Consider the following 9591-nt stretch of genomic DNA (forward strand, 5'->3'; position numbering starts at 1 on the left):
CAAGTATCTGGTTTTTTTAAAATCTCAGTTTGGGTCCCCGATCCTTTGATGAATATACAGTTTAAGTCCTTATTTACTCTCAGCTTTGGGTAAAATTTTCAGGCTTTTAGGATGGTCTGGTTCAAGTCAAGGAAATTGGTGCATTGTTAGAACTTTATTGGATCAATTCACTTTACTTTAACTAACTTTGCTCCTATCGGGCATATGGGAGTCCGTTCAAGTTGTTACTGTCAGACATGTACACAACCATACCCATTGGGTTTATGGGGCCTCGGGGAACTTAGCTAGTTTCTCTCTCTTTTTGTGTTGAGTACACTTATGTACATACCTACATTAACTTCTTGTCCTGCCTTTGGTTCTGATTACTTTCTTGAATTTCAGTTTACTGTTGCATATCTTGCTGAGTCGACCTATGGTGCCTATAGAACACTTGTTGTTTTGGCACTCATACTATACTATGCATATGTTTTTGTAATGCAAGTCTGAGTAATAACTATCAGTGTTGATTTAGAGCCAGCTGTAATAGGGACTGAGGACGAGGGTTAGCACACATCATATGGGATTTACCCATCTCCCTCTCTCTCTCTCTATTTATATATATATATATATATATTATCTGTCTTTTGTGCTTCGAGACAGTCTTGTTTCAGTGGTCCACTTTTGGAACTTTTACTCCTTTTCTAGTAGCTTTGTAAACGTGACTTCTAGGTTCTGGGAGGGATCTTTTTATTTGTATTAATTTCATTATCCTCCACAATATAATTATGTTCTTGTTGTTTCATGCTTATTTTAGTGGTATGGTTGGTTTTCTACCTTGACATCTTATTACTTACAATTTTAGGATATGGCTTAGCTTGCCTACTGGTGGGTTGTATAGTAGGCACCATCATGACCAGATAAATTGGGTCGTGATAAGTTGGTATTAGAGCCCCAGGTTCACCTGTCTCACTTGTACTAAACTAACATTTGAGTAGAGTCTTGCAGATCGGTGCAGAGACATCCGTGACTTATCTTCGGGAGGCTACATATTGTCTTTAGGAAAGTATTTTTTGTATCACTACCATATAGTGTGTGTCTTATTGGTTTCTTGAAATCTCGCTTGCTCCACTTTTTTACACGATGACTCGCATACGTGTAAGGGGTAGAGGCCACCCTTGAGGTTGCTCTAGCACTACAGCTCCAGCCCGAGACAGGGAGTAGAATACGAAGCTAGAGGTAGAGCCAAAGTAGCTATAGTACATCATCATTTGGTGAAGTTGGGACTAGCCCAGCCACCGACCGCGCTAGTTTTAGCTCTTGACCTTCTGTCCATGCTCACTCATATACTAGCTTCTATTAGGGGTATGCATCTAGCACAAACTCCAACTGCTCTTGTACCGCAAGACCACCCTATGCTAGAGCCACCAGTTATTTAGCACACGCTGGCACCAGCTTCTCAGCCAGATGATTTAGATGGAATCATGCAACTTTGAAAGCAGAAGATGCTCGAGATATTCCTTCTATCAAAGTTTTCTAGGGCTGTGGGTAAGGATGCCCACAAGTTTCTACTTGCCGAGAGTAGCTGAAGACCTTGGACCTAGTGTAGTTGAGGGTAGCCGACTTCACTTCTTATCAACTCGATGGTCCTACTCTGTAGTAATGTCATTCTTATTTAGATACTAGGCCACCTAGTTCTCCATCAATGTCATGGTCTATGTTTTTAGAGGCTATCTTAGCCAGGTTTATTCTTAGAACTATCAGATATCATCTTTGAGTTCAGTTTTCATGGTTGGAGTAGGGATTCATAACGGAATAAGTGTATGAGGCCCATTTCCATGAGCTGTCAAGGCATGCCGCCATGATCTTAACTCTTGAGGAGGAGAGAGTTCAGTGCTTCATTAGGGGATTGAGACTCCAGTTACAAATTCAGAGTAAATCATTAGTCTAAGCGGGTTGCTTATTTTTGGATGTGGTAGACCATGCGTCCATTGAGAATCTCCATCATAACGTAGAAAGGGGCAGCAACAAGAGAGCTAGGCACGAAGATAGCCAGATTGGGCACCGATTTAGACCTAGAGAGTCCTATGACAGATCTCGCCAGAGATTTTAGCCAGTCCATTCCATCTACCCCTTCCAGGCCTCTTTTTATATTTTAGAGGGTGACCAGCACCAGTAGGGTATCTCTAGTTCCACTCCTAATTAAGGCCGAGGTGGTTCAAATATAGGTTCTTTTGACAAAGAGGGTCGACCTCCATCTTGGAGTAGATAGTCACAGTGGTTCTATAAGTGTCAGGAGCTATATATTTGTCCTGGGAATTCCTTAACCATAGGCTAGCCTTACCAGCTCCACAGGCAGCTAGACCTACGCCAGCAGCAACACCTAAAGCTAGAGGTGGTGGCCAGGGCTAGGACTATAGGGGTGGTCATCAAGGTACAAGGGGAGGTCCCCGAGGATACAGGGCAATAGGCAGGGTTGATGCGTAGGGTAGAGGAGCCCAGGCCTCCTTTTATGTAGCTCCAACTAGAGCAAAGGCTGAGGCCTCGAATGATGTGATCCTAGGTATTGTTTTATTAATTTATTAGCCTATATATGCTTTATGATATCTAGTCTCCACCTATTCTTATATATTTTTATATTGTTCCCCTTGACTGAGTATGATTCCGTAGCCCTTAGTTGAGCCATTGTATGTTTTAACCCCGGTAGGTGATTCTTTAGTAGCGGATCAGGTCTTTAGATACTTTGTGATGACTATTTAGGGGATAGACACTAGGGTTGATATTATCTTGCTTAATATGGTGGATTTTGATTTGATTATGGGCATGGACTGGTCATCCTCTCGCCACGCGTTCTTGTATTTCTATGGCCACAACATTACCTCAGCCATGTTTTGTATTCCATCGATGGTGTAGCAGGGATCTTGTAGTCTCATATTGATTGGAGTGATTTATTTTATTTGGCCTCAGATATTAATGGATAGAGGGTGTTTGGAATAATTGTCTAGTGTTAGAGATGTTGAGTGGAGCTCCCTACTGTTGATTCGGTGCCTTTATAGCTAGGCATAGTTTCTGATAGGGCTTGAGATGGCTTGTGTGAAGTAGTCCTAGTGTCAAAAACCATTATGGCTTGTCGTAGCCATAAATTTGGCTTAATTATACTCATTGGGAGCTGAGATAGCATATTTTAGGTTAAGGCGTCGATCCAAGAGATATTTCTCCCCCAATCTAATAGTGAGACATGTCTCGATTATTCACTCTTATTCAATGGTAGGCTTAGGATGCTTCTATATCTATTATCTATTGAATGGGGTTTAGGCCATGCTTGAGAAGCAATTGGATCCCAGGTTAGTCTCTTCTTAACTTGGTTCTTAACTAGCTTTTCTTTGATTAGTAATCCTCCTCTGCCATTCCAGTTTTCTTGACTTAGACAGTTGTCTCTATTGCTTTGCATCATTTTGTTCATAGTTGAAAGTTGGTTTTTGAGGTAGTGTGTGATAGAGGTGTAACATCTTTGGAGTTTGTTATACCCCATACCTTTATGCTTCGGAACGTCTTCTTAAGCTTCTTGGAATTTGTCCCGTGACCCAAATTATCTATAACATGAATAAATAACTCTAAAGAAGGGAGGACGTGACGCCCCTTAAGAGTGAAGGTTGGAAATAGGTCTATAAGGATTTAAAACGAGTTGGAGGCCAAAATAACAAGTCATAGGACTCGACTTACTTACGTAAGCTACCAACTTGGACGACTTACATAACTAAGCTACTTGGGTATGCGTCGAGCTTAAGTAGCAAGGAATGCATAGGCTCTTGAAGTAAGATGAGATTACGGACCTACGGAAGGGAAATAAGGAAACGACGCACCTACTTGAAGCAAGTAGGTGATGCACCTACTTGGAAAAGCAGGTGATACACCTACTTAGTCTTAAGTAGGTGATGCAGCAGCTTGGGGTGGATCCCACTGCCACATGGCAAAATGTGGTTGGCCGTTTGGGTTGAGGTGGCACCCTGGGAGGCTGCCATGTGTCACCCTAGGGGGATGCCACGTGGAACCTTCTAAATAGGTACATATATATGTCTTATGATGACTATTTACTCATTCTTCATCCAAAATTTTAGCAAACATAAGAGGAAAAACATAGAGACAAAAGGGAGCAGCCACGGTTTAAGAGAAACTAAGGTAAGTTTCCAATTTTTCTCTCTGTGAATTAATTATCTACGGTGTTCCTCAACTACGTGGAGGTGTATATATGTATATTACGATGCCTACGGAACCATATTTTCAGTTCTACACTTGGAAAACTAAGAGAAGCTTAAAGAGAAAACCTAGAGAGTCAAGGAGAGAGGGCTACGGGTTTCGCCTTGGAAAGTGAGTCTTCAAATTTTTTTCTATGAATTAATTATTTAAGGTATACTAGGGTGATATAGCGGTGTTTAATAAGGAAAAACTTCTATTTTCGGCAGCAAAAACGTGACACAAACAGCCCCAAACAGTCCGCTAATTTTCAGCAGACTAAGGAACTTCCGAGGCTAGTTTTGAATAAGGTCAGGTCATTCCCTTCCATTTGGAGATTTTGATGCTTCTAAGAAGTGTATTATATGTTGTTTAAGTAGATAGAAATGTAAAAAAATCATAGAGATGCTTGACGTTCGAAATAAACTAAATTGTAGTCGTTAAGTTGAATTGTCGTCGAAGTATAGTGTTGTTCGTGTGAGGTTCTGCTGCAGGGGTGTGGAGTGTTGTTGCAGGGACTAAATATGTTCTAAAATGGCTAGGGGTGCTTCTGGTTTAATCTACAAGACTCCTTGTTTTGTATAATTAAAGGTGTTACAAAATAAAGGCTAGACACCCTATTTTGATATCGTAATTTTGAGCGAGTCGTTTGGAGCTTATGTTATATATTGTTGGTGTGAATTGTTTAATCATATGCTGCAGGTTGTTGTTGTTGGTTGGAAGTAGTGTTTAAGGAGATAATTGGAAATTTGGATAAGGCAAATTATAGGGGAGGTGCTGCCCAATTTTCGTTAACGCCTTAACTAATTAAAGAACTAGTTGAGGAGACGAACAAGGAAATAGGTTCCATGAATACTAAGGTGCAACCTAAGACGCTGGAAAGTTAAGAGTGGTTGATATTCATATTACTTTCATGTTGAATAGGTTCAAAGGACGACGAGGCGAACGGGATAAAGAGTAACTCATAAGAGGTATGTGAAGCTTTCTTTTGGCATGTTTTTGGCATAAGTATGTAAAGCTATTCCTTCTTTTGGCATGTTTTGGTATAAATATGTAAAGCCTATCTGTTCTTTCTTTTGGGCATGTGTTAGATGTAAGTGACAAGTGATATGTGTATGAAGCTTGGGGTAACTCTATTCATGAGCTCTGAACATGGTTCATGATTCATAATTCGTGTTCGCAGTTGAATGTTAAGACTCTTAAAGTAGTTAAGATTTCATTCCTCAAGTATTCTATATGCTGAGAAGTAGTGTATGTAAAGTTATTCTTCCTCTCTTTTGTCCTGACTTAGATGTAAGTATTGTGTATATGAAGTTTTAAGTTATTCCACTCTTAAAACTCTAAGGGTGAGTTAAGACTCTTGTTCACTTCCTACTGATTAAAACTCCTGTAACAAGTTGAGTCATTTCTTTTCAAGTCTTCCATGTGATAGGAAGTGGTGCATGTAAAGCTTGTCTTTTCCTGCTTCTAGAAAGACTAGACTAAATGTTCTATAGGATATGGATTTGGATATAGCCCTATTTATAGATTCTGGATGTAACTCATGACTTATATCCACTTTTGAATGATAAGGGCCTTGAAGTAGTTGAACTACGACCCTTGAGCCTCCTATAGGTTGAATAGTGTTGGGATGTGTAAGCTCCTATACCTAGGGGCTCTTGAACATGCTTTATGATAATATCTAAGGGATGTTTGATATGTTACAGAGTTTTGCATGCACGTATATGCATTATGATATATATATGGATCGGGTCGGACGTACCTCGGCACATTTTGCTATCTAAGGATCGGGTCATACGTTCCACGATAGATTATGCATTATATGGATCGGGCCATCGTTCCTCGGCATTATTATACATTATACGGATCGAGTCATCTTACCTCAGCATCATCATAAAATATATGGATCGGGCCATCGTACCTCGGCATTATCATGTGACATATGGATTGGGTCTTCGTTCCTCGGCATGTGCTTGTTGTATACATGAATCGGGTTGTACGTCCCACAGTGCTAATAATATGCATATGCCTATCATGATAGATGATGTGTTTGTAACACTGAGTCCCCGAGCAGGCCGGATACGATACGTGATAATGGTATACATGACTTTATTTTATGAGATATCGGTATAGTACCCTATTAAATGCTATACTTGGTTTCTTGCATCCCTGTTTCAGTTTTTATCTCAATTATGTATGCTTATATGCTCAGTACATATTTCGTACTAACCCCCCTTTCTCTGGGGGCTGCATTTCATGCCCGCAGGTACAAATGTTCATTTTAGAGATCCGCCAGCTTAGGATTTCCGCCCAGCTATGTTTGAAGTGATCCACTATTTTGGAGCCTAGCTTTTGGGTACTGGTCTTGCGATGTATATATTTATTTATGCAGGGGTACGGCGGGGGCCTTGTCTCGCCATATAATGTCGTTTCTATTTTTAGAGGTCTATAGACATATGTGTGTGGGTTGTTTAGGAGTTTATTTCAGTTATGCCTACGCGATATATTATAAAAGCTATTATGTTGTGGCAGCCTTGTCGGCTGGCTTTCCCTTTCATGACATGGTGCAAATGAAAGAGGCTATATATGTATGAATATTTTATCACTCACTAGGTTCATGTGTTTGGTTCCTATATCTAGAAGGCTATATGAACAAAAAAACGTTTTAACCTATTAAGGTTTTTGTGAGTAGTATCACGTTATACATAGTCCAATTTGACAATAGTCGATAGATAGGTACATGGGGGTCCAAGTCAGACCCCAGTCGTGGCCCACGGGGTTGTGTGGTGACAGAAATAGTATCAGAGCAGTTTATTCTTGGAGTATCAACAGACCGTGTCTAGTAGAGTCTTGTTTATTGGTGTGTTGTGCACCACATCTATAGACAAGAGGCTACAGGATATTTAGGATGTTACCTTTCTTTCATAGCTACAATCGTGTGATAGAGCCGAGTCATAGGGAATTAAATTTCTCATACTAACTTGTGATTTCAGCAGAAGGACAACATCGATAGAAGAAGGTGACTGACAATATTGGAAGTTACACAGCATGCAGGTAAGCAAGGCATGAATGATAGGTGACAGGTAAGGTATTGAATTACGATTGACAGATAAAGTTGAAAATTGAAAGGAAAAGTACACGGAGAGTCTAAATAGGTACAGTTTGAGTTGGACATACGAGGTAAGTCCATTAGTTTATACTATTGTTAATATTGGACACCCTGTGAGCCTGTGATACAACGTGATATAATACGTATATATATATCTTTATGCGTGTTGGCCCTGTGAGGCACTATTGGTATTTTCTGCATGCAGGTTTGAGACAGTAAGAAATACAAAGGAAACTCCGCTCAAATTTTCCTAGAAATAAAAAGAGAATGAGATACAGGGTTGTGGTATGTCTTGAAAGGTCGTGCACACAATAATGATGAAATTTGGATAGACCACGAGTATGGCTGACCTCAAGAAATAAGTTAATTACTGAAATAATGGCAATAAAAACTAGGAGGTCGGTATTGATATAGTAAACAAAAGTTGGAAAAGACTTGTGACCCTAGGAAAATGATGTAAAGAAGATTGGTAGTTCTGATTAAAATGATATATTCAGGCACCAACGGAATTCATACACAGGGATAAGACTAACTAAAAAGGGTAAGTAACCCATGGTAAGGGTCGTAAAAAAAGATTAAGAACTGTTATACTATGGGGTAGAGTACGAGCAAGATGTGATGTGAATATAACGAGGATCGTTTTGAAAATAAGTAAAGCGTAGTGAGAAAGTGGCTGAAGATAGGATATGGTCTGTGTAATGAGGATATAAGGGTAACTTGGGAGGTGCAGCTTGGCCTACCGGATCAGCTGCTGGGTCATCGTCTTCTTTGGTAGCTATGCGCCCCACGGGGCAGGATGCAATTATACCAGCACTAACGCACCGGATCCCATCAGAACTCCAAAGTTAAGCGTGCTTGGGCGAGAGTAGTACTAGGATGGGTAACCTCCTGGGAAGCCCTATGCAGATGTGACATGAGATGATATGGATGTATGTATACGTTTTCCTTGCATGGCATTGTGGTATAAAGAAGTATTGTGGATATGTGATTCCACCGTGAAATATGATAAGACCCTTTGGGATAGGGGATGTAGCTTTGCAAAAGAATTGATGCAACCTATGAATGGAGGTATGCCAAGAGTAAAACCAGGTGATTACTTGATAAAAGAAGTCGGTAGTAGCCATGTAACTGCCATACTCGAATATATTAAGGGAAGGTATAAGATGGTTTGAAGCAAAAACTTTAAGGTACAATTTGTACTAAGGACAAAAGCTATAGTGGAGCCTTAACATCAGATGAAGGAAGTAAGAAATGATACAGGTTTACGTGCAGACTAGTATGGCGATGCTAAGGCATCTTCTGAGCTACTTTAAGCTCCTACACATGTTTGTGTAAAGGGTGCAATATGATATGTGGTAAGAGAACTGGGAAAAAGAAATGAAAAAGAAATATCACTTGTTCCCTATGCCAACAGGTAATCTGCCCTCTTGAGTTGACTACATGGGGTAATAAGAGGCCTTTGGATGAAAACCAATATGGACAAATCTTGAAGCAATCGTAAGACCTTATGAAGATGGTTAATATTCAAGGAAGAATGTTCTAAAGGGGGGAAGGATGTTATACCCCATACATTAATGCTTCAGAACATCTTCTTAAGCTTCTTGGAAGTTGTCCTGTGACCCAGATTATCTATAACATGAATAAATAACTCTAAAGAAGGGAGGACATGACGCCCCTTAAGAGTGAAGTTTGGAAATAGGTCTATAAGGATTTAAAACGAGTTGGAGGCCAAAATAACAAGTCATAGGACTCGACTTACTTACATAAGCTACCAACTTGGACGAGTTACATAACTAAGCTACTTGGGTACGCGTCGAGCTTAAGTAGCAAGAAATGCATAGACTCTTGAAGTAAGACGATATTACGGACCTACAGAAGGGAAATAAGGAAACGACGCACCTACTTGGACAAGTAGGTGATGCACCTACTTAGGATTAAGTAGGTGATGCAGCAGCTTGGGGTGGTTCCCACTGCCATATGGCAAAATGTGGTTGGCCGTTTAGGTTGAGGTGGCACCTTGGGAGGCTGCCATGTGTCACCCTAGGGGGATGCCACGTGGAACCTTCTAAATAGGTACATATATATGTCTTATGATGACTATTAACTCATTCTTCATCCAAATCTTTTGCAAACATAAGATAGGAAAAACATAGAGACAAAAGAGAGCAGCCACGGTTTAAGAGAAACTAAGGTAAGTTTCCAATTTTTTTCTCCATGAATTAATTATCTACGGTGTTCCTCGACTACTTGGAGGTGTATATATATATATTACG

General features: G+C 40.2%; 1 pseudogene; it reads left to right on the plus strand.

Annotated features, from left to right (window-relative positions):
* Nucleotides 1–8112: 8112 nt before the first annotated feature.
* On the plus strand, nucleotides 8113–8233 carry LOC129883919 (5S ribosomal RNA; annotated as a pseudogene).
* Nucleotides 8234–9591: the final 1358 nt, after the last annotated feature.

The sequence above is a fragment of the Solanum dulcamara genome, chromosome 3 (assembly GCF_947179165.1).
Source record: "Solanum dulcamara chromosome 3, daSolDulc1.2, whole genome shotgun sequence".
Classification (NCBI taxonomy): Eukaryota; Viridiplantae; Streptophyta; class Magnoliopsida; order Solanales; family Solanaceae; genus Solanum; species Solanum dulcamara.